This window comes from Mus musculus, chromosome 14, assembly GCF_000001635.26.
Source record: "Mus musculus strain C57BL/6J chromosome 14, GRCm38.p6 C57BL/6J".
In the NCBI taxonomy this organism is placed as follows: Eukaryota; Metazoa; Chordata; class Mammalia; order Rodentia; family Muridae; genus Mus; species Mus musculus.
In genome coordinates this window covers 29,732,899-29,758,336 of record NC_000080.6, presented here as the reverse complement: position 1 = coordinate 29,758,336, position 25,438 = coordinate 29,732,899, and the positions used below count along the sequence as shown (strand labels likewise).

Below are 25,438 nucleotides of genomic sequence, written 5' to 3'. Positions count from 1 at the left end.
TCTTAGCGTGATTTGACCTCTGGTGTTTCCCTCGCTGCCTTTGCAGCTGTTCTTGCTGGGATGTTAGCAGCTGCAGGGTTCACAGCTGCGGCTGGAGCGGGGCACCTGCTGCTGTTCACCAGGTTGTCCTCACAGTGCCCTGTCATCTCCGAACGCCTTTGCTAAGCTCTTCATTTAGCCTGGGAAACTCTTCCCCTCTGTTCTTATTTTAAAGATTGCAGTCTGCCGAATTCTAAAAATGGCTTCCAAATAATATATGCTCTAATCCCCAGAACCCAATGATATGACAAGCTACCACCCCCGTGATTGTTCACCGACATTTGACATAGCTGATGTTCAGACAGGTTGATGAGTGGGCCTGTCCCAAACACACAGCTCTTTTTAAAGAAGGAGTTTTCTGGTAGCAGAGAGAGAGAAACCATTGATTTGAAGCACAGGGCAAGATTTTAACGTGTGGTTGCCAGCTTGAGGCTGGAGAGGCCAGATACCAAAGGCTGGCTGCAGGTAGCATTTAGGGACTGAGAGTGGACCCATGTTGACAGCCAAGAAAGACATCATGGCCTCAGGTTTACCAGTCTGGCGGTTCAGTTCTACCAACAACCTGAAATTATGGAAGTTAAGTGTTCCCTGAGCCTTGGAGATAAAAACTCAGTTGGTCAGCACTTTGACTTCATCCTTGAGAGACTTTAAGCAGACAAACTTGGGCTTCTGGTCAATAGAATTGTGAGGCTAGTGTGGATACTGTTTTAAACTGTTGGTGATAATAGAAAAGTAACATTGACTAGGAGAGCTTTACTATATGAAATAGAAATTGCTTTTTTTTTTTCAATAAAGATGGGGTTTCTCTGTGTAGCCCTGGCTGTCCTGGAACTCATTCTGTAGACCAGGATGGCTCGAACTCACAGAGATCCACCTGCCTCTGCCTCTGAGAGCTGGGATTAAAGGCGTGTGCCACCACTGCCCAGTGATGGTTAACCTCGATTGTCAACCTGATGGGATTTAGAAGTTCTGTGGAAACACATCTCTGGGCATGTCTATAAGGGATTATCTAGATTAGGTTACCTGCAGTGGGAATACCCATGATAAACAGACAATACTTGATGGTGCGTTGGGCTCTCAGACCAAATAAAAAAGGAGAAACGGAGCTAAACATTGATTGCATTCATCTCTGCTTCCTGACTGTGGACACAATGTGATCAACCAATGACTTCAACTCCTACCTCCTGCTTTCTTGACTGTTATGGACAATGGTACCCTAGAACTCTAAGCCAAAATAGCTTATGTTCCTTGATGTCATCCCATCCCATGGTCAGGGAGGCTAAGTCTCCTCGAATTGAAGAATATACCAAAGACCTGCATGGGTGACTGGGAGACTCTAGGCATTTGTACTCAAGAGTAGTGCAGACAAAGGACTTCCTATTTTTATTATTCAAGCAAGCAAAACATGAGACAGCATTTACAGTTGGTTTAAGCAATGACAGGTACATTGAGGGAATATACCTGGTGTTATATCTTATCATCTTTGGTCTAGCGAAAAGAGCCATGAATAACCCCCTCCCCCCAGGCATTTCCTAGAGAGATAGTGTGGACACACCAGGGCATTCCCTTCATGTCCTTGCTTTCGAGTTCATTCAGTCATCATAGTTTATTAGTTCTTCCTAGGAGGCCACCTTGTGGAAGAATGTCCTGCACAGTGCCGAGTCCATAGGTCACAGGAAGCTGTCAGCTTTTTCACTCAGGCTCCCAGACCTTAGGTGGCTTCTGTCAGGCATTCGTCACAGCAGCAAGACAAGGTACTAAGAGAATATGACCCCCTTGCTTGACTTGGAGAGGTCGTGTGTGAAAATTGCAGACTGAAGTTTTAGCATTGAGTGTATGCTTGGAGGAGTTACAGCCAGCCATGCGTGCACACAACTGTTTGCCATGTGCTGTTCATAATAGCCTAAGTGCCCTTTGGTGTAGATACAGATCTGTCATTTAGCTTTAAAGCAAGACCAAGTTGCGTGCAAGGAATTAGACAGGACTCGAGATCATCATGCTAAGCAGAATAAGCCAGTCTTTGAAAAACAAATATATGTGTTGTCTCACATGTGGAATCTAGATTTAAAAATACTTGAGAATACAGGCTGCTAGCTTGTCCTGTGAGTAAAGGCACTTGCTGCCAAGCCTGGCTACCTGAATCTCATCCTTATAACCTCCACTGTGGGGAAACCAAACTGACCCCAGCAAGCTATTCATGATTTCCACTTGAGTGTTGTGACACCTGTGTACCCCCTTCCCAAATATTATCGTGAAAAATAAAAAAGAAGACATAAAAATAAAAGGGGGATTATTATTTGGGAAGATAAAATGGGCCAACCAAAAGTGAGAGAGGTACTCTGGGTAAATATCCTCTAAGTGTGTTCTCGACATGTGTGAAAATGTCCACGTGAAACCTGTTGTTTCATATTAACAATGTATGCTAATAACAGTAGCTAACTGTAGTAGGCATGGATGGAAAAGGAACAGAATCAATAGAATATGTAGATTTTTGTGAAGGGGGCTTACTAGTTGGGTTTTTGAGACAGGCCTAGGTCTCTCTGCAATGGTCATCTGTACTCTGAAGGGGCAGAAAACCTACTAGCTGAACAGTCCACAGCTAGATATCCCAGAAATCCCAAACAGTGCTGGAAGATTCCGGAGAGTCACCAACGTTCAGTCCATATGAGATAGAAGCTAGGTCAGTACTGCCAATGAAGGAGTATCACGGCAGCCAGAGACACGTGCGTTCAGGAAGAAAAGGATAATCAGAAGGTGCCATCCACTGCGAGGGCGGGTATTTCCTCCTAATCCTCTCTGAGATGCCCTTACAGTCTCAGACACCTGTCTAGTGGGTTGATGCTAAGTACTGTCAAGTTGACAAGACTGGCCATCAATCACTTCGACTGATGTCCACAGCAGACTGAGTGTGCTGGCTGCTGGTGACTTGTATACAGCCTTCTCTCCTCTGCCTGATTGAGTCTACCACTTCCAGATATACTGACAGATAACTGAGTTGGCTATAATTATGCACTTATCTTTATCTCAGTACTTTGCCAACAGGGGGACAGATGAGTGTCAACATAAAGAGAGCTGTTCCACAAAGACGGAATTGAACTTTCAAAAGAGCTGGACAATTGCCATTCAAGGTACAGTATACCATATCTGAGAAGACAAGGCAGAAGGGGCCTTGAAGCAGCTAATCATGCCTCATTCATAATCAGAGAGCAGAATGGGGTGGACACATAGTAGCATGAACACACACTAGCACACAATGTCTCCATTTTATACATCAGCATCCCCTGTCAGGGAATGGTCCAGCCCAGTGAGCAGGTCTTCTGACCTCAATTACTATAGTCAAGATAATCCCAACAGCACACCTAGAAGCCCATCTCCCAGGAGATTCTAGATTCTGTCAAGTTGACAGTTAACACTACCCAAGACTGGGAGGTAATTAAAATTAGGCAGATCTTTGTATTCACAATGCTCCAAGGATAGCTCTAAATCTTTGCTCCATATTAGAGAATTCAAAATTTGTACTTTTTGCACGGCACATTAGGAGACGGTCCCCTCAGCACTGTCAGGACAGAAGAAGCTTTTGTCAGGAGAGTGGCAAGTGACAGCATATGGTTGTGAGGTAAAATAAGATTTGCCCCATATCTTTTTTTCTTATATTTGATTCTTCACATGACCTGCTATTTAAAAATATTTATTTATTGGTTTGTTTCATGTATGTATGTATGTATGTATGTATGTATGTATGTAGTGTATGTATTGCAGCATGCAAATGGAGGTCAGAGGACAACATTGGATGACTCAATTCTCCCCTTCCCCCGTGGGTCCTGGGGATCAAATTCAGGTTATCAGCTTTGGCAGCAGCGCCTCTCCCTGCTATGCCATATTGGTGACCAATTATTACCTGTAACCTTTTTTTTTTTTTTCTGTTTTGTTTTGTTTTGTTTTGTTAACCAACTATCTAGGACTTCTATATGTTCTAGCTCCTTGATAATATTTACACAAACACACATTTACACACACATTAACACATATATACAAAGTATTAGATTAAATAGGTTGCGATCATGAGGTATAACTGCATTTTGAAAAAAAAATATTCCTGGAGAAACAAAAATAACAATGATAGTTATATTTGCATTGTGGTTTTTGCATATTTTCTATAAAGGCATTACTTTTGAAATTAGGTAACAAGGGAAAATAGCAACAATAACAACAGCAGCAACAGTAATAACAATAAATAATGATAGAGTGACATAGCTATCCTTTAAGATGAAGTCCTCCCACCCCAATTTCCCCCCTTCAAATTTGTCTCTAGTCTTATGAAGTTTAAAAATCTTTTCAAGTGTGTGTATGAGAATGTATAGATGACATCCGAGTGTGGGCACGCATGTGCACAGTGCACAGGCGGAGGTAAGAGGACAACTCACTAGAATACATTTTCTTCTTCTCCTCTGTTTTCTGGGGCTCTGACTAAGGCTGTCAGGCTTATATAGCCATTGCCTTTACAAATTGCCAATTCCTTCCCTCCTTCCCTCCATCCATCCCTCTCTCTCTCTCTCTCTCTCTCTCTCTCTTTCTTTCTTTCTTCAAGACAGGATCTGTTTGTTCAGTCCTGGCTGTCCTGGAACTCACTCTGTAGACCAGGCTGGTCTCAAATTCAAAAGATCTGCCTGTCTCTGTCTCTCAAGTGCTGGGATTAAAGGTGTGTGCTGTCACCACCAGTCTAGATTACCAACTTCTTTATGCCCCTGTGGTTGCTTGCTTGTGCTTTGGCTTCACATTATTTGTGATGTTTAGCATGGCTGTGTTTCATATGCAAGCCAGGACCATGGGTTATAAACACCCACATCTTATAGCCCAGGCACAGTTTCCTCCTGCTAGAAGGCAGTCAAAGGGGTGAATGAATGAATGAATGAATGCATGAATGATATTCTGGCATAGAGACAAATGCATCAGAAACTTTAATAATGCCTTTAAGAAAGCTCTCACCTAATACCACTGGTAAGCTTTTTAATCATAGTTTACATATGCAAATCCAAATTCTGTGCATTTTTAGTATCTTATATAATCTGAAAGTGAAAGCTATGCACCCAGCCCTGGAATTAGCCTTTCTTTGCAAAATGAGACCAGCTTTCAGAGAGCAAAGACAACTCCGTTGCTACAAGCATGCCAGCCTCAAACAGATCTGGGTCAGGGCCTGGAAGAATCTGCATATGAGGTGTTTCCTCAATGCATCCCTCCTGCCATGCGTCTAGACTACCGGGAGCATGTCCCCTGCTGCAGAAGGGAGCTTCCTGGGAGCTTTTGCCAGCTTGCATCTCCTACAAGCACACTGGGCTGTTCCAATTTTGTTAGTGTGATTGCTGAAAATGGAGTGGTCTATTAAAAAGTAATGGTCACCGGCTGACGGCTTTGCCTCTTGCAACATTACTGTCACCGTGATGGATTAGCAGAGTCTCCTAAGTGGAAAGGCATGTTTCCACAAATATTTTGTATAAACATAAATTCACTTGCAAATGTTACTCTTTTTTTCCTTTTATTCTCTTATTTATTATCCTTCGGCGGTTGCTGCGCATCTCTGAGCACACATGCGGTCTGTCTTCCCCGGAAGGCTTTAAGGGGTTCTGATTGTGTGAGGGCCAGAGGAGGAACTTCATGTTGGCCTTCACCCTGCTTATAGAGTTTGGCTTCTACCCCTGAGCTACCTGCTCAAGGGGAAGAAAAGACAAGAACCACAAACAGGGTGGGGTACCCTCTGGGTTAAGAGGGTGGGGTACCCTCTGGGTTAAGAGGGTGGGGTACCCTCTGGGTTAAGAGGGTGGGGTACCCTCTGGGTTAAGAGGGTGGGGTACCCTCTGGGTTAAGAGGGTGGGGTACCCTCTGGGCTAAAGATCTCTCTTCTTTTGACACAGTGGTTTGGGGAAGGGGTGGTGTGATGGAGATGGGATATGGGCTTTGAGTATCCTGGGCAAGGATTCCACCAGCAACAGGGATCTCTTCTTAGTGGAAAGTCAAGTTAGCTTAGTGATTTGAAAACTACTTTCCTCCATTTCTTCTTTCATTGAGAAATTCTGATGTTTTCTCCCAGCGTCTAAGAGCACCAAACCATGAAAGCCATGATTTTCTCCATTATGGCTTGACTCCATCACCATGGATGCTAAAGTCTGACAGGATTCTAAGGGGTGGGGACCAGAGGATTCTTTTACTAGTGTCCCTCCAAGAAAGAATTTAACAATGCATTAAGCATGAGAGTGCTTTCCGTGTGGGAGAGAAGATACAGTAGGATCATTGTCCAATGGGCCTGCAGACCCAATATGTACCTGTGGGCTTTGCCCAATGGGCCTGCAGACACATCATGTACCTGTGGGCTTTCTACCCATGCCCAAGTTCCCTGAAATAATGACTGATATTTCTTACATACGAACAGATATTTAGGTGATAAGCTACGGCTTGTTCCCTAACTAGCTTGTAACTCAGTCATACTGTTTATTCTATTCTATGAATGCTGAATGGCAAGTTCCCTCTCCTCCAGTTTCATGTGTCTGTCTCCATCAATTTTTATGTCAAATCTCCTGTACCTTCAATTCTATCCCACAATCCTCTCTCCCTCTAGGAACTTCCACCTGCCCGTTTCCTGCCTGAGCTCATAGGTCAACAGCCTTTTATTGACAGATGAAACTTCCACACATTGCACAAATGATTTCCTCTATACAATAAATGCAAGAGTTAAGGGTAGCTAGCTACAAACTTTTAGGAGTCCAGGCATTGAATGTAAGGAAGGGATTCACATCTATGGCCACCCCCGTTCCCCATGTCTGGGTCCCTGAATCTACAGGTACCCAGCGGTTGGGTTTTCTAGTCTAGTGTTCTGATGGTTACTGCTGTCTGATTTCCCTTGAGGACTGCTCAGTTCACTGTTCTTAGATGTAGGCATGGATGATATTGACTTGACCTCCAACCTCAGACGTGAGGGAGGGAGGAAGGGAGTGACATAGGCCTAGCAAGGAAAACACCATCCTTTCCCAGAACCTAGAGACAAGTATAGGAAAGTGTCAGCAGATGACCCTGCCACAAGATGCTCAGTTGTGTGGTAGTTACTTAAGGATTCCTTCTTCTCTAATAGAATACTTTCTTGATTGCACCTTATAAAAGTTACCCTAGCAACACCCCACTTATTATACTTAATATTTGTCTCCTTTGTGATTGCTGTTCAATGATAGAAAATTCTGAGGCCATTGAGTTGACAGAGACATACTATCATAACAAGCTGGGGGAAGGAGGCTTTATTAGCTAATTAACTCAGTGAAGAATTTATGGTTTAACGGAATTCTCAGGGAAATATAAAAGCAAGTGTTCTGGTTTAAATATGAAATATACCCACATGATGTCCCCATGTTCAATGCTAGGTCCTTATCTGAGAGTGGTAAGGTTAAGGGAACTTTCAGATGTAAGGTCTAGTTAGAGTAAAAAAAAATTATTAGAGGAATGCCTTTGAAGGTTATACCTGGTCCCCAGTTCCTTCAACTTTTCTCCCCTCCCCCACTTCTCTGTGTTTCCTTTTGTCCATGAAGTAAATAATGTTCCCTACCACACACCACACACCACACACCACACACCACACACCACACTCTCCCACCACCATGATGTTCTTCCCAAGTACACAGATCAAGCCACCATGGACTAAACCCTCTGAATCCATGAGCCAGAATAAATCTTGTTTTCCTTCAAGTGTTGTCTTGCTTAGGGTTTCTATTGCTGTTATAAAACAACATGACCATAAACAACTTGGGGAGAAAAGGGTTTATTTCAGCTTACAACTCTAAAGTCACATTCCATTAGAGGAACCTGGAGGCCCTGGAGGGATGCTGCTTACTGGCTTATTCCCCATGGCTTGCTCAGCCTGCTTTTTTATAGAACCCAGGACCACCAGCCCAGGGATGGCTCTACTCACAGTGAGTTGGATTTTTCAACATCGTTCAAAATAATGCCTCACAAACTACTATGGTAGGGACATTTTCTCAATTGAGGGCTGGCCTCTTTTAAAGGACTGTATCTTGTGTCAAGTTAGTATAAAACTAGTTGTTTCTATCAGGCATTTGGTCACATCAAAAAAGAAGTAACTGATTTAGCTGGGTAACTTCTGGTGGTGGAGCATCCTAATATAACTTAATTATATAAGAAATGAGACTTGCTGGGTGCAGTGGCACATGGCTTTTATCCCAGCACTTAGGAGGAAGAGGCAGGCAGAGGCCAGCCTGGTCTACAAATTGAGTTCAGGACAATTCAGGACACAGAGAAACCCTGTCTTGAAAAACCAAACCAAACCAAACCAAAAATCAAACAAAGCCAACCAAAAAATGAGACTTGGAAATTGGAGTCCAGTGAATAGCTTCTCTTAGTTCTGGTTATCCATAAGCGCCAGTAGCTCTTTGTGTTCTCTGTTCTCTCTGTTGTCTGTGATCAGATGGACCTCCTGCAAAGAGAATGCTGTCTTTCACATTTTACCTCCTTCTGTGGTGATAAAGCTCTCTGTAGTCAGGCTTCCTGCAAGCTACATTAAGCTGGTGTTCCTGCAGGCCAGAAGGGAAATTGTGATGTCAGTTCCAGGTTGAGAGCATCAGAGGACGAGGCAAATTTCTTGAATCAGGACTTATAAGGAGATCCAGATCTGTCCACTGCTCGCTAGCTTCCCAGTCCTATGTGAGCTCTCCGTCCCCTCCCCTCTTTGTTATGGCTTTGATATCCCTGTGTGACAATTTGATGTTAAAATATCTGAGTCTGCCGATGTGTTTAGAGATGGTGTTTTATTGCAATGAGATTTTTGGTATTGTTCACAAACCCATCTTTATGTTTTCAGGAGACACTCTAAAGGTTAACAATTTCAGTGAGAATGTTAAGAATGAAGGATAATGGGAGGGAGAGGATGAGAGATGGGCCTATAGCAACTGCTCTAGACTCAGAAATCAGGGTTTTCAAAGCAAAAGGTCACTTGAACCTCATAGACTCATAGATTCTTCTTTGGATAAAGAACTACCAAAAAAAAAAAAAAAAAAAAAAAAAAAAGAAGAAGAAGAAGCATTTTGGGAATAGATGGGAGAAATTGGACTCTGATTTAAGCTAAGCATTAGACAATATTGAGAAATCACTTGGACTTTTCCTAGGTGTAAAATGCAGTTTTATGGGTCTATAAGGTGTCTTTATCTTTTAGAAAGTATGTTGAGACACTTATTGATGAAATATCACAATGTCGAATTTGCTATTTTTTGTATGTGTGTTTGTATATATGCTTGTTTTTGTTTGTTTTTTGTTTTTATTTTGTTTTTGTTTTTTTGTCTTTTTTTGGGGGGGTCTGGTTTTTTTTTGGGGGGTCTGTTTTTTTGTTTTTTTTTTTTTTGACAGAGTATCACTTTATAACCCAGGCTGGTTTCAAACTTCTGATCTTCTTGCTTCAGCATCCTAAATGCTGGGATTACAGGCAGGAGCGAACTGATTTATGGTTTTAAAGAAATGAAGTATTGAGAGCCGCTGAGTGGGCCAGTGGCTGCTCATCCTAAGGACCAGGGTTTGAGTCCCAGCATCCACATGTCAGCTCCTAACTGTCAGTAAATCCAGTCCCAGGGGATCTGACCCCCACAGGCACTTGCGATGTGTTTGGTTTAGCTTGGTTTTCTTCGTTTTTTCTAAACTGACACAAGCTAGAGTCGTTTGAGAGGAGGGAACCACAACTGAGAAAATCTCTATAAGATTGGCCTGTAGGCCTACCCGGGAGGCAGGAAGTTGACCTGGCAGGGTCCAGCTCAGTGTGAGTGGCACCATCCCTGGGCAGTTGGTTCTGGGGCCTATAAGAAAGCAAGCTGAGAGAGCTCTGAGGAGAAAGCCAGTAAGCAGCATTGCTCCATTTTCTTTGCTTCACTTCCTGCCTGACTTCCTTTAATGGTCGACTGAGACATGGAAGTGTAAGATGAAATCGATCCATTCCTCCCCACTTTGTTTTGGTCGTGGCGTTTTATCACAGTGGTAGAAAGCAAATTTAGGCAGGATGTAAGAGGTACACAGACCTACATGCAGGCAAAACACCCATACACATTAAACATATGGGTGAAGTACTGCAAAATATTTAAGTCCAGGTGATAGTTATACACGATTCAGTGGACAACTCTATGTGTGTTTGAAGCATTTTACAATACAGGATTTTTTTTTTTTAAAGAACAAATACATTGCTAGTGAATTCTTTTTCTCCATTATCTACTTTTAGGACCCATCACAGTCCCCATTTTTAATGACTATTATAGAAGAAAACTCCAAATATAACTGAGGTAGATTTAAATGAGCTTTAAAAATATTCCATGCTATCGGAATATGAAATTATGCAACATTTATAAGTAAAAAGCTCACGAAGCTCTCTTAATTCTCCCATGTTCTGTGGGTGGGACCAATGAATAATAAAACCGTTGCCTGTTGAAGGAATAAAATTTTGACTCATAAATTGAGCTCCATGAAAATTATTTAAAGTACTTTGTAAGTGTAATAGGTTCCCCAGAAATAGTTCTCATTTGCATTGCAGCATCTCCTATACACAAAGAGCAAGAGATATATGTTCATCCTAGAAAACAGAGAGTCTCTTAGGATGGCTCCCACAGCATCATTTGCATTATTGATAGTTTGGTATTTTTAGTTCATACTTTTCTTTGAACAAAAGAAGATATCTATTCCCTGCCCCATCTCCTTTTCCTCTTTTTCAGGCCACCAACAGACATGAAGTGAAAAGTAGGTAAAGTGGCCACACACAAGAGTAGAAGCCACTTACAATGAAACAGTTTACCCCAGAGGTAAAGCTCTATGTATTTGATAATTCATTATATGGTAAAATTAAACTTTTAATAATTCTTCATTTTTTATTTATTAAAGCTTTATGTGTATGTGTGTATGTGCTTGCATGAGTCTATGTACAACGCGTGTACAAAGGAACTGGTAGACGCCAAGAGAAGGCACCAGAGTCCCTCAAACAGAAGTTACAAAAAAGTGTGAGCTGCTATGGGGGTTCTGAGAGCTGAACAGGATCCTCTGTAAGAGCAATAATTGTTCCTACCCACTAAGCCATCGAGCCTATTTCTTTTATTGAGACAGAGTCATACTATATAGTCTTAGCTGATCTGCAATTTTACACATACAGTCGGTTGGCCTGGAACTCACAGAGATCCACTTGATTCTGCCTCCTGAGCGTGGGATTAAAGGTGTGTTCTACCATGCCCAGGGGGGGACAGGTCATTAGCCCTCTGTCTGAGAGATTGTCATTTTAAGGTGCTTTACAGCTTACTATTGTAATTGATTACATCTATAGAGTTATATGAAGTTATGATATAAAATAGCAATTACCATAAAGCAAGACAGTCCATTCATTGGCACTATTGAAGACAATATTATTACTGGGCATAGATATTATACAAAGAAATCTAATAGTTGTGAATGTTTGGAAATCAAGGCATGTATTAATTAGGGTTCTCTAGAGGAGTGACACCAATGGGGTGTGTGTGTGTGTGTGTGTGTGTGTGTGTGTGTATGTGTATGTGAATTTATTAATTCAGCTTACATTAAATTAGCACCCATAGCTGAATCACATCTAAGAACCCAGTAAGTAGCTCAGTGCACAGGCCTCTGCCGTCTCCATCTGATGTCTCTAACCTGTAGTGTTCCTGAAGAGTCACTGGTCCTCAGATGGAAGCCTGGAAGCACAGGTTCTGCTATCAGAAGAATAGAAGAATCAGAGAAGGGTCCCACAGCTGTAGCAACAGGGAGTTCTCAAGCAGTTCTGAGGCAAGAAGGAAGAGCAGGAGGACAAACAGTGTGTCACCGTCCTTCTGCCACCCGCCCTTTTCATCTGAACTGCCAGCAGTTACAATCTTCCCAAAAGGCAATCTGGACAATTCTGAAAAGGCTCCCCACTCAGGCCATCCTAATTTGTGGCAAGTTACCATTAAACTCACCATAATGAGGCGTCTTTGCAAATAACAAAGAGCTGAAGTGGAAGAGCTAAAGTGGTGGGGTTCTTTTCGGAGGTTTGACCACCTCTTTTTTTTTTTAGTATCACCTAAAAAACAAACAAACAAACAAACAAACAACCCCCCCAAAAAAAAAACCTTAAAGCATTTCTGTCAACCCAGACAGTGGCTTTGCATATGGTAAAGTCAGTCACCCACCATTCCCCAACTGCCCAGGCACTGGATGCTACCACAGACTAGATTTTAAACTTGGCATATTTGGGGTTCTTTATAGAATAAACTCTGACGCAGTACTTTGGAAATCCATTTATGCTGCTTAGCTCTTTAGTGCAGGGTTGTGTTTTGTTATAAGAATATAGCTTATCATTTGTTTATCCAAAGATTTGTTAATGGATGCTTGTGTGATTCTCTTCTAGAGTAGGAGCATATTTGGGTCTGGGCATACAGCCGATGAACTCTAATCCTCCTGTCACAGTCTCCTGAGTGCTGGAATTGTAGGCATGCACCAACACACCTGGCATATTCTGTCTCTGTCTGTCTGTCTGTCTGTCTGTCTGTCTGTCTGTCTGTCTGGTATATGCTTATATGTGTATAATCTACAAAACATGTATGTACAGCTTTGTATATTTTATAGGCTTTTCTGTGTACACAACCATGTCATTTGCAAATAACGAGCACTGTCTTCCTTCCTCCCCAGTCTAGCAAAGTTGAATAAGATTAATAGTGTGGTGGTTTCACCCAGGGAGTGGCAATATTTGGAGGTGTGGCCTTGTAATAGTAGGTGTGGCCTTGTTGTTGGAGGAAGTGTGCCACTGTGGGCATGGGCATTAAGACCCTCATCCTAGCTGCCCAGAAGCCCATCTTCTCCTAGTCACCTTCAGATGAAGATGTAGAACTCTCAGCTCCTCCTGCACCATGCCTGCCTGGATGCTGTCATGCTCCCACCTTGATGATAATGGACTGAACCTCTGAGTTTGTAAGCTAGCCCCAGTTAAATGTTGACCTTAAGAATTGCCTTGGGGAAAAAAAAAAGATTTGCCTTGGTTGTGGTGTCTGCTCACAGCAATAAAACCCTAACTTAGACAGACAGTGTAACTTTACATTGAAATGATGGGAATCTGCGGCCATATTTGTGCCAGTGACAGGGAAGGTGTGACCAGCCTTACCTTCACTGTGCTGATCCTGCAAGGGTTGAAGTAGGTGATCTCTATCGCACTGAAGATCCCATCTATTAAAAGGTTTCAAGTTATATTTTTTTTAATTTTGAATTTGTGTTTGAATGTGTCACTTTTATTTTGCAGATGTTAGGAGAGTTATCATACTTTCCTTCTTCTCTTCCTTGTCAATCTGGTAAATTACATTTTTTAATTTTTTGTCTTATTTTTCAAAATGATAAAAAATTGTGTTCTTATTACTTTCCAAAAGTAATAACTACTCTTGCTTATCATAATTCCCATTTGTATAGATGAACAATTTAACTTTGTAGCATTTTGTTAGGTATTTTTGAACTTAAGTTCACAAAGGATATTGTTGTATAATTCCCTTGTAATGGTTTAATCAAAGGAGTTAAGAATTTTCTCCTTTGTTTTCTGAAGAAAGTGTGTTGGAATTATTTTTTTCCTTATCTTTGGTAGAATTTTGTGTAAAACTATGTAAATATGTAAAACTATATGCTTAGTTTTATTAAAAATTCAATTTGTCACATTGATATAGGCATTTCATGTTTTCTCTTTCTTCTTGTGTCAGTTTTATATGAAGCTGATTTTCAGGGAATTTGTTTATTTAATTTATATGGTTGACTTTGCCAGCATGAAGCTGTTTCTGACACCTCCTCTTCACTGTCAAATGCTGTAGGTACCATAGAATTTCTTTCATCTCCCTCAGCCCTCTTTCTCTACCTGCAGAGAAAGAGGAGAGTTGAAGGGGGAAGGGGAGAGAATGGAGGGAGAGGGAGGGAGAGAGGGGAGGAGGGAGGGAGAGACAGGGTGGCAGGGAGGGAAAGAGAAGGAGAGAAGGAGATGGAGGAAGGGAGGGAGAGAGAGAGAAGGAGAGAGGGGAGACAGAGGGAGGGGATAGGAGGGAGGAAGGGAGGGAAAGAGTTTATTTGTGATTGTAGTGGCTTAGCATGCTCTACTGCTCAGAGCTATGGGCCGTCACCAGTCTTTGGTGGGCTCCTTCCTGGCACTAGGAGAACGTCCCTGCTACTTCTCATGGAGCTGGTAGAAGTTCAGTCATGTTCCAACTGGTAAGAAGGACACATGCTCCACTATGTTCATAGCAGCCTTATTTATAATAGCCAGAAGCTGGAAAGAACCCAGATGCCCCTCAACAGAGGAATGGATACAGAAAATGTGGTACATTTACACAATGGAGTACTACTCAGCTATTAAAAAGAATGAATTTATGAAATTCCTAGGCAAATGGATGGACCAGGAGGGCATCATCCTGAGTGAGGTAACCCAATCACAAAAGAACTCACATGATATGTACTCACTGATAAGTGGATATTAGCCCAGAAACTTAGAATATCCAAGATATAAGATACAATTTGTTAAACTCATGAAACTCAAGAAGAATGAAGACCAAAGTGTGGACACTTTGCCCCTTCTTAGAATTGGGAACAAAACACCCATGGAAGGAGTTACAGAGACAAAGTTTGGAGCTGAGATGAAAGGATGGACCATCTAAAGACTGTCATATCCAGGGATCCATCCCATAATCAGCTTCCAAACGCTGACACCATTGCATACAGTAGCAAGATTTTGCTGAAAGGACCCAGATATGGCTGTCTCTTGTGAGACTATGCCGGGGCCTAGCAAACACAGAAGTGGATGCTCACAGTCAGCTATTGGATGGATCACAGGACCCCCAATGGAGGACCCTCCAAGGAGCTAAAAGGATCTGCAACCCTATAGGTGGAACAACATTATGAACTAACCTGTACCCCCTGGAGCTCGTGTCTCTAGCTGCATATGAATCAGAAGATGGCCTAGTCGGCCATCAGTGGAAAGAGAGGCCCATTGGTCGTGCAAACTTTATCTGCCTCAGTACAGGGGAATGCCAGGGCCAAGAAGTGGGAGTGGGTGGGTGGGGGAGTGGGGGGAGGAGCGTGTGGGAGACTTTTGGGATAGCATTGGAAATGTAAATGAAATAAAAACCCAATTAAAAAAGAAGTTCAGTTACTTTTCCTTTTTCCATCTATGGTGCAGATTTCTTCCCTGCCTGGTCTGCCAGAGTTCTAGAGGCAGTTCAACTTATTCCCATGTGTGAGGTGACACCAGTCCTTTGTAGCTTTCTGTGATATGAACAGGAAATGGAGCTCTGTTGTCATCTTACCTGCATTGTTGTTTGGTAACCACACTCCTGACATTTTAAGCCTCTCTGCATAGTTTAACTCTTTCAAGTAGCAGTGAGATGGGTCTTTCCCTTTCCAACTTTTAAAATTTCCATTCAAAATAATTTATTTCAATTATACATATCCATGTTTGTGGGGTATGGTGTGATATGGTGATTGGTTCATGCCCACCATATGTAATGTGTTAGGGTAATTAGCAATTCTAACCTCTCAAATGTTGATCACTTCTTTGTGCTAGGCAGCCATCCATTTCTGGCTCTTTATAAACAAAAAATACCTTGCTAGGAAGTTGGTTCAGTGGATAAAGCACTTACCATGTAGTACACGTGTAAGGATTCAGAACCCATGAAAACCGGGTGTGCGAGCACATGTCTATAATCGTGTCACTCCTGTGTGGAGATGGACAGCAGAGACCTGAGAGTCTCCAGAAGCTCCAAGGCTAGCCTGGTGCATGCTGTGGTGAGCAAAGAAAAACAGAGCCATCTCAACCAACACCCAAGGCTGTCCTCTGAACTACACACACACACACACACACACACACACACACACCATAGGACACACATATGTGCACTCACTTACAGGAATGCATCCTTGTGCATACACATCCAAATGCATTCTCCTAGACATCCATGCTACATGCATACACATTAAACAATACTGTGATATTAGTATAAACTGTACTTTGACTGTACTGAGCCTTAGCACAGAAGGGTCTATTTCTTCTGACTATTTCAAACTCCTTATCTGATCTCCTCTACCTACGTGTGCTGACATGCTTGTTTAAGAACTGAACACAAGATGGAATCATCTGGGAAGAGGGAACATGAGTTGAGGAGTTGCTTCCATCAGACTGGCCTGCGGACAAGACTGTAGGGGCATTTTCTTGATTAATTTTCCCAAATTACTATTGGTCATGATGTTTATCATAGCCATAGAAAGCGAGCTAGGATACAGCCTTCCCACCACCCTTCCAATCCTCATGCTACCCACTTCTGTGAAATATACTTTTTGAAGATGGAATCTTGCCATGTTTTCTACACATACTCCCTTAGTATGTACACTGGGGAAGGAACCACGTTCCTTATTTATACTGAAATTTTATATCCAAATGAAGTATATCCTCAAGTGTGCTATGAAACCAAACGTAATCGTCAATGCCAGGGATGGTTATTTTCTCTTTAATTGAAATCCATCTTTAATCATATACTAATGGTCTATGTAAGATTTATTAGGCTTATTTCAGAACTTTGTGTGTTGTCTACTCTTTGCCTATCATCTTTGTATTCAATCATTGTGGCTTGACAATGTATTTTAATACTTCGTAGATGTTTTGTCTTGCCAACCCACCAACTGGAGTCATTTCAAAAGCAGCACCAGGGGCATTCCTACAGAGAATAACCTCAACCAGCCTGAGATGAGACTAGGACTTCCAAGAAGGATGTGTTGATGTCACAGTGATGTGTCCAACGCATTTATCAGGGGGATGCTTGCACAAACAGGGCTATGGCTGCTCTCCTACCCCACAGAAAGACCACGTTGCTGTGCTCAGTTGTTCACGTTCCAAGGGATAAAAAGGTTTTGGAATCAATATAGGGCATAGGATAATTTCCATGCATTCAGCAAAGGGTTACCTTCTTGATGTTTCTGAATAACAATCTAGATAGCCTCATCAGTGCCTGAGTAACTGAAGGCTCCAGCTTGGGTTCCCTCTCTCCAGGAGAATCCAGCATCTGACTGGGTTCTCTCTGGTCTCCTTGAGTGTGTACTAGCATCCTGATTTTAGGATTTCCTGGTGCATGTTTGCTTTTCTATGTGATCTCTGCAGGTTCTATTCTAAAATAATTTACATGTTTGATTAAATCATTCCAAACATGTAAATTTGAAGATAACTGATACCATTTATATATTTTTCATGATAAAATTACCTTTCTTTGCATTCAAGGCATCCTTTCTGTCCTTTGAGGCTTTTCATTCTTAGGTTTATTTCTAGATATTTATTATTCTTTCTGTAGTTTCTGGGGGTATTTTCTCTCTCTTTCTATGTGTGTGTGTGTGTGTGTCTGTGTGTGTGTGTAATTTTATTAATTAATTAAAATTAAATAATTATGGTCCCCAGGGATCCCAGCAGAGGGAGCCAGATTCCCTGGAGCCAGAGTTTCAGGAGGTTGTGATCTGCCTGATGTGGGTGCTGGGATCCAAACTTGGATCCTTCAGGAAAAGTGACATTCTCCACCCCCATGAGCCATTTCAGCCCAGCCTATAACTTAATGAGTCTTTCAGTTCTTTATGGGGCCGTTTTCCTAATTTGGAGCCACATGTCTGTTCATTGGCTGAGGTTCAGCCATTTTTTTATTGGCCCTGAACACTTAGGTAAGAATTCCCTCTCATTACAGCCTTAGCTGCATTCCAGACTTATTCCCAATTCTGCAGATTATGTTTGCATACCGAATGGTTAGTAGAGAGTCTTACATTTTCAGGGGGAAGAACTGCTTAGATTTCTTATTTCTTGTTATGATCAGGGAATATTTATTTACTTATTTGTTGTGTCCCCACATGCATGAGTGTGCCTGTTTGCATTGTGCTTGTGTATGTGTGTGTGTACGCATGTGCATGTATGTGAATATGAGTGTATACATGTGTGTGCAATTGTGTTTATGTGTTTGTGTGTGTGTGTCTGTGTGTATGTGTATGTCAGAGGACAATGTGAGTGATCAGCTCCCTCCTTCCTTGAAACAGTACCCATGGATGGACCTGGGTTATCAAGCCAGTGGGAAGCACTGGCCCATTTCCTTGGCTCTGCTATTTTTGCACTTGTTACTCTATACGAACATTTGAAATGAAAATGTGTTCTATATTAGGGAGATAGAATGCTAAGAGGATATTAATCAGTTCTGTCTATTAATTATGTCATCTTGAACTAGTTTGTTCTTACATTTCTGGCTTACTGAAAACACCATAGTGAGACTGTCTCTCACTGTGGCTGTACACATCTGTTTCTCCTAGTTTCTGTTTATGTCTATTTTTTTTTTTTAGTATTATAAATATATAGTTGTGTTCTCATTGCAAACTGATCCATTGTAGTTTTATAGCTACTTTCTTGCCCTTAAAAACACTTAAAAACCTCTTACTGATTCTCTGTGAATGTCACATCGTGCACCTCAGCCCTGCTCCCTCCCTGTCCCCTCATGTCTGCCCTTTGCTCAAACAAACAAAGAGACAAACCTAAAGGATAGGAAAACATCTCATTATGGAAGCTGTGGTTGTGTTACAGTGTGTCGCACAGTAGTGTGCCACAGTGTGTCCCACAGTGTACCCCTCTGTCCACATGTCTTCACTTGCAAAGGTTCATGCAATGAGTCATTTGTCTGGTTCAAGATCTCTGGCTTCTGTGACACCGAATATTGGGTCCTCATTGGGACTCCTCCTGGTTATCCTGTTGTTGCTCTGTGTCATGGAGATCCTTCAACTTTGGACAGCAGGACTGGCCCTGTCACAGGATCCAACCATTCACAGATGAAATAAATTCTGGGGGTCACAGGTGCCAGTTCTATTGTGTTGCAAGGTGAGGTGCAGGGCCTGCTTTCCTGAGTGCTATAGCTGATGAGGGGGCAGGGCTAGCTCCCCCACTCTCATGCCCTTGGGGCCAGTTCTCCTGATTACTGCAGCTTGTGAGGGGAAAGGGCAAGGGCATCACCTCCACACCCATGACACCTCCTGGCAGATGAGTGGCAGGGCCAGTTTCCCTGCACTCTTACCCTCTGAGTTGAGTGAGGTCCAGGGCACACTCTCCCCAAGTGCCGTAGCAAGCAAGGGGCAGGGCCTGCTCTCCTGCTTTCATGACCCTGTGAGCAGCTTTCCTGATGGAGGTGGTGGTGGTGGTCTCACCTCTGCACCTGTCCCACCACGTGGCAGACCTGTGGTGAGATCAGCTTTTCCACACTCATGCCCTTGGAGCCAGCTTACCCACACCCTGGCTATCAGGGCCAGCTCCACTGTGCTCCCTGGGCAAGGCAGAAGGCCTGCACTCAAGTGATATGGCTGATGAGAGATAGGTCAGCTCTCTAGAGTGTCATGGCAGCCATTGAGGGGTAGGGCCATTTATGCAGAGGCATGGGACATCCAGGTGGTCCCCAGCAGCTTCCCTGAGCAGGGACTTCCCCATGTTCTCTAGTGGTAATATCAGCAAGAATGAACATTGACAATGACCCCTGCCACTGTGCAGTCATAGACTCAGACAGCGCCCTCAGCATCAGCTGGGGCTAGAACCTCAACCATGGCAGGGCTGGTCACTCACAGCAGGCTACTCCTCTCCACCCTCACGTCTCCAGTTCCATCTCTCGCCATAAGGCTCAAGCTGCCCCACTTCTCTTTCTCTCTCACCTGACCACCACGTGCTTGCACATTGTGCTGGCTCCAGATATAGGCTGGCCACTCGGCTGGCAGGTTTCTGAGTGACTTCATCCATGCGATGTGGCCTGTCAGCAAACAGGTTTCTGTGGCCCACCTGTACACTGGAGGACAGGCCTGTGGGTGGCATGACAGTCTGCAGGTCTGTCTTCCTCCTTCTGGGCTATGCTGCCTGGATTGGATTGGATTGGATTGGATTTTCATGAGTCCTAGGCATAAAACAGCTTTGGCCACCAAGACAGACAGACATCAAGCTAGGATGGACAAAGGACTGCCACCTGCTCCGCCCCTGACTGATTTAAGAACAGCACCACCAACCAGGTGTTTCTTTAACACTACTAGGCGTCTAAAAACACATTTTGGTAAAAACTGTACCATACATTAAAAAAAAAAAATTACAATTCCTTTTCTTTGTTGTTGTCTCCTTTTACTTGGCTTCCTTCCACCTCTTCTTTGCCCAGATGAAAGAAAAGAAGAAGAAAAAAAAAACAAAATAAAAATAAAATAAAATAAAAAAAAAAAAACAACTCACCACCACCACCACCACCACCACCAAAACCCCTCCGTGAATGATCTTGTTCAAAGTACGCCACTGCAGTAGAAAGTCAAGTAGGCATTCCTTTTGGTTATCCAAATTAAAATTATTGAAACTCATCAAAAATTTTGTTTTGACTTTTGATTAAAACTGTAAGGTATGAATTACCGTTTTGGGGTTTATTATTGTGTGTCTATGCATGTTTCATCTGAATGTACGTATGCCCATGCCCCACATGTATGCCTATGAATGTATGAATGAATGTATGAATGTATGTATGAATGTATGTATGAATGTATGAATGTATGAATGTATGAATGTATGAATGTATGAATGTATGAATGTATGAATGTATGAATGTATGAATGTATGAATGTATGAATGTATGAATGAATGTATGAATGTATGAATGTATGAATGTATGAATGTATGAATGTATGCATGCCCATGCCCCACATGTGTGCTTGGTGCTCACAGAAGTCAGAAACGAGCATCAGATGCCCTGGAACTGGAGGTATGGAGAGCTGTAAGGTTCCATGTGGGTCCTGGAACTGAATTTGGGTCATCCGCAAGAGCAAAAGTCCTCTAAACTACTCAACCATCTCTTGTGCACTTCTTGGTATTTAAATTTTTTCTATAACTACTTAAGCCTTTAATATATTTTCATAATATATTTATATTATTTATATAATTATTTATATTTCCCTGGTATATCTACTTAATAATATTTGATGAAAAATGATTAGATTTTCCTGATCTCTTATCTTCCATTTTCTACCTCTTATTTAACTTTGAGTAATAGTATCTTGTTTTTAGCACTTAGTGGATACTGTTAAATACGTATAGAGTTGTATGATTTATAAACATTCAAACTTTTATTTTCATAGACAAGTTCTCTCTAGCTGGCTAGCCTTGAACTTGCTACCTCAGGCTGGTCCCAAACCCTTGTCCCTTCTGTCTGAGGCTCCACATAAGCTCTTCCACACCTGGCAAAGGTTGATTACCTCCAAGTGTTAGGTTTTGGTTATGTGTTTGGAGGTGAAAGCCAACTTCTTGTTCCTATTTGCTCTCCCTTTCTTGGCCTTTATACTCTCTAGATACCTTCCTTCCACACTCCCAGGGAAAACAATATTGGCGTTCTGTTGTGTTTCCATAGACCATATTGTTTAGTCTTAGTTCTGCAAATGCATGTATTGAGCATTTACCCACCGTGTCTCCATGTCACTTGTCCAGCTGCATTGCCCGTTTCCTTCAGGATCTCACGTACACCCACCCCTCGCTGGCTGCCATGCAGAGCACCTGTGTCGGGCAGCGTGTCTCAGGAAATAAAGGGGGGCAGGGAAAACTGCCGTGCTCTATGTGGCCCGGGTGGATGGATGTCTAACTGTGGGAAGCCACAGAACCCCAGTCCGAGGGGGTAGAGAGGGAGCAATCCGGGGTCCCTGGGCCTTAAGGAGGTTCTCAGGCTCAGACCTCCCAGACCTCCCTGTATGTCGTGGAAGAGCTGAGAATGGGCCCTCAGACAGACTCTGGCCCAGGGGCCGAAGGGAGGGTAGGGGGAGAGGCCTGGCAGGTTACTGTGGGGAGGAGAGAGTCTGGCTTGCTCAGTGGGCAGCTTGGGTTGGCTAATGGCTGTTGCTGGAGCTCAGGAAGGCCTTTCTTTGGTAGGAGGTTAGATGCAGCATTTTAGAGGAAAGCCCGCTCTGTTGCCCTAACATGGCGAGTCTCCATGAGCAGAGACAGTCCATGGTTTTAGAGCTTTATAGAAGAAAGGCAGAGAGAAAGAGAGAAGGTAGAATAGGAGAGGCCGGCCATGGCCACGTGGAGAAAGGGGGAAAGGGAGGGGAAAAACGAGAGATAGAGATGAGAATAAGAGAAAGGAGAGCTTAAATGAGAGAGGAGGAGCCAAGCAGCCCCTTTTATAGTTGGCTGGGTTATCTTGCAGTTGCAGGGTAGTTGTGGGGCGGAACATACCTGGCTATTGTCAGGTAACTGTAGTCAGAATATCAGGAGCTTGGGACTTTGTGTGTGTGACTGATAGTCACAGGAATATGGAGTTGGGGGCTCTGTGGTGTCAGGCTGGGAGTCTGTCTGTCTGGGAGCATGGCTCACTGTTCCGTCCCTTGTAGAGTATCTACTGGGTCTCCGGAGTAAGTCTTGCTCGACCAGAAAACAGGCTGCCTTTTACGGTCCCACACACCTGTAATAGCATAGGTGTGGGAGAGCTAGCCCCACCCTTGATGGCCCACAGCACAGCAGCAATTACAGTGACATGTCATGGTTGTGAGAGAGCTGTCCCTGTTTCTCCTCTGCTGCAGCACGGCTCTCCTCAGCTGATGGCTTCTGATGGAGGCGCAGGTGGAGAAAGATTCATCCTCCCTGGGGAAGCTGGCCACTAGGAATGTGACCATGCTCCAGAGAACACAAGATAGACTTTTCACTTTCTTATTTTGGTGGGTCGAGCTATGGGGAGCAGACATGGGAAGATTGAGAGGTAAGTGCAACTGGGGTGCATGATGTGAAATTCCCAAAAAATGGATTAAAAATAAAATAAAAATTTAAAAAGATCTCATGTAGAAGATCATTCTCTGAGACTCATTAGCCACTAGTCTTTGTATGGAACTTTTACACCAGAAACTTATGTTGGATCTGAAGTACTTGTCCACACATTTCCCCTTAAGAGTCCCATGGGAACCAGTTCACTATCCTTTAGTCTTCAACAGGCTTGTGACACTTGATACTGTCCTGATCTACCTTGTTTGAAAGCAACTTCATATTTTTGTCTAAAGGATACTTTATCTTTAAAATTCAATTTGTTCCAGGATATATCTCAGAGCTAACCAGCCATTCAGGACAACCTTTCCCTAATGTTCAAGATATCAGTCCAAGTTTCATGTTTCCAAGAATATTTATATCTTTAGATATTCTTCGCTAATTATCTTGGCTTTTTGCTTTGAGGAGTATAGTTTTTTTTTTGGCTATTTGGATAACCTTAGCATGTCATCAATTTCTAGGTGTTATTTTAACCCTTCCTTTATTTCCATTCTATAATATCTATTCTCTGCCTCTTCGTTTTCTCCAGCAATCCTCTTTTCTTCTGTCTCTTTCAACTTTATTTCTTCAGTAGTTTAAAAGAGTCATTTTCATGTGATTCTTTTGTAAACTCTAACAACTTATGTTTCCCTCTCTCAATTGTTTCATTTTGTTTAACCTGAGTTTCTTGCATTCTTGTGTTGTGATCTTTCATTGCTTTGGAGAATTTAGGCTATCATAAAGAAACAATGTTTCTTATGCTGTCAACATAAGTTGTTACAGTTTGTGCTGGCTATTCTTATATTAACTTGACACAAACTAGAGACAACTGAAAGTAAAATGCCTCCCTCAGATCAGGCTGTGGTGGCACATGCCTTTAATCCCAGTACTCGGGAGGCAGAGGCAGGAGGATTTCTGATTTCAAGGCCAGCCTGGTCTACAGAGTGAGTTCCAGGCCAGCCAGGACTACACAGAGTCTCGAAAAAAAAATCTGGCTGTAGAGTATTTTCTTAATTCAGGATTGATGCTGGGAGAGCCCAGGCCATTGTGGGTGGTGCCATCCCTGGGCAAGGAGATACTCCTGGGTTCTATAAAAAAGGAGGCTGAGCAAGCCATGGTGAGCAAGTCAGTAAGCAGCACCCCTCCGTGGCCTCTGCCATGGGTTCTACCTCTGGGTTCCTTCCATGTGTGAATTCCTGTCCCAACTTCCTATAATGATGAACAATGATGTGGTGAAGTGTAAGTCCCCCTTTCTTCTCAGCTTGGTTTTGATCATGGTATTTTGTCACAGCAATAGTAACCCCCAACTAAGACACGGGATTTATCTGCTTGAAAGCAAAATTTCTTTGTGTGCCTTTGTTTTTGTCTCATTCTGTCTCTCTTTGTCTCCGTTTCTCTTTCTGAGTTTTCTGTGTGTTTGGGTAAGCTTTGCTTTTCTTTTCACAGTTTAAAATAAACTCTTAGTCTTGTATCTGGCCAGCTAATCCTCCCTTTTCCTCTCCTCACATGTTAAATTGCTGGATATCTGAAATCACCATTTGAAAAGATGACTGAGTATAGTCTCCTATGCAACCTGCTTTCCTAACCACGTATTTTCTCATTTTCTGTTGTCAGAACAACAGGTCATTAAATATTGTCCATCTGATTGCTTGGATAGAAGTATTTCCTTTGCTTCAGTGGCCCCCTCTGTCCTGGAGGGCACCTGTCTCCAGTCTTGTTTGGCTTCAGCCCTGTATATACATGGCCACAGGAGATGGAGCATCTACCTTGAGCTGAGCCAGTGGTGTTTACCAGATCGCTAATGCTGGGACTTCCTGGCACTGTCTGCCCTTCACCTTCCTATCAGCCTGCAGTTTGCACATTACATATGCCCTCCTGGTCAGCCATTATCTGAATATCTTAGCCTGGAGACTTTAACCACTTTCTACTTCAACGAATATAGAATATATGGATCTGTGATGGTTTGTATATCATTGGACCAGGGAGTGGCACCATCTGGAGGTGTGGCCTTGTTGGAATAGGTGTGACCTGGTTGGAATGGGTGTGCCACTGTGGGTGTGGGCATAAGATCCTCACCCTAGATGCCTGGAAGTCAGTCTTCCACTAGCAGCCTTTAGATGAAGACATAGAACTCTCAGCTCCTTCTGCACCATGCCTGCCTGGATGCTGCCATGCACCTTGATAATGGACTGAACCTCTGAACCTGTAAGCCAGCCCCAATTAAGTGTTGTTTTTATAAGACTTGCCTTGGTCATGGTGTCTGTTCACAGCAGTAAAACCCTAACTAAGAGGATCTTTAGACTCATTTGGCTGTTTTAGAAGGGGGAAAGAAGCTGACTTGAAAGAGCCTTGTTTGTATTAGAAGTTTGTGTGTTCTCTGTGGGTCCACTCAGTCTCCTTGGCATCACAGAATCTGACAATAACAAATACAGAACAGTTTATTAACATAAGTATAGCTTTGGGCTCTCATGTTTTATAGTGAATTTGTACACAAAGACTGGAAAATTAACTTATAAGCACACATACAATAAACCTTAATAATGTAAAAGAAGTGTTATAGATTTGCCAAGTAGT

General features: G+C 42.8%; 1 long non-coding RNA gene and 1 other non-coding gene across 2 annotated transcripts; both read right to left on the bottom strand.

Moving 5' to 3' along the window:
• Positions 1–7,821: 7,821 nt before the first annotated feature.
• Positions 7,822–22,119, bottom strand: Gm41118. Its single transcript, XR_874482.2, has 7 exons — positions 21,542–22,119; positions 19,771–19,969; positions 15,705–15,844; positions 13,202–13,263; positions 12,021–12,124; positions 11,719–11,777; positions 7,822–8,606 (listed from the first exon to the last, which is right to left on the bottom strand). It is a non-coding gene; the product is annotated as a predicted gene, 41118 (long non-coding RNA).
• Positions 19,998–20,142, bottom strand: LOC115488417. The gene has a single exon (XR_003951276.1). It is a non-coding gene; the product is annotated as a small nucleolar RNA SNORA48 (small nucleolar RNA).
• Positions 22,120–25,438: the final 3,319 nt, after the last annotated feature.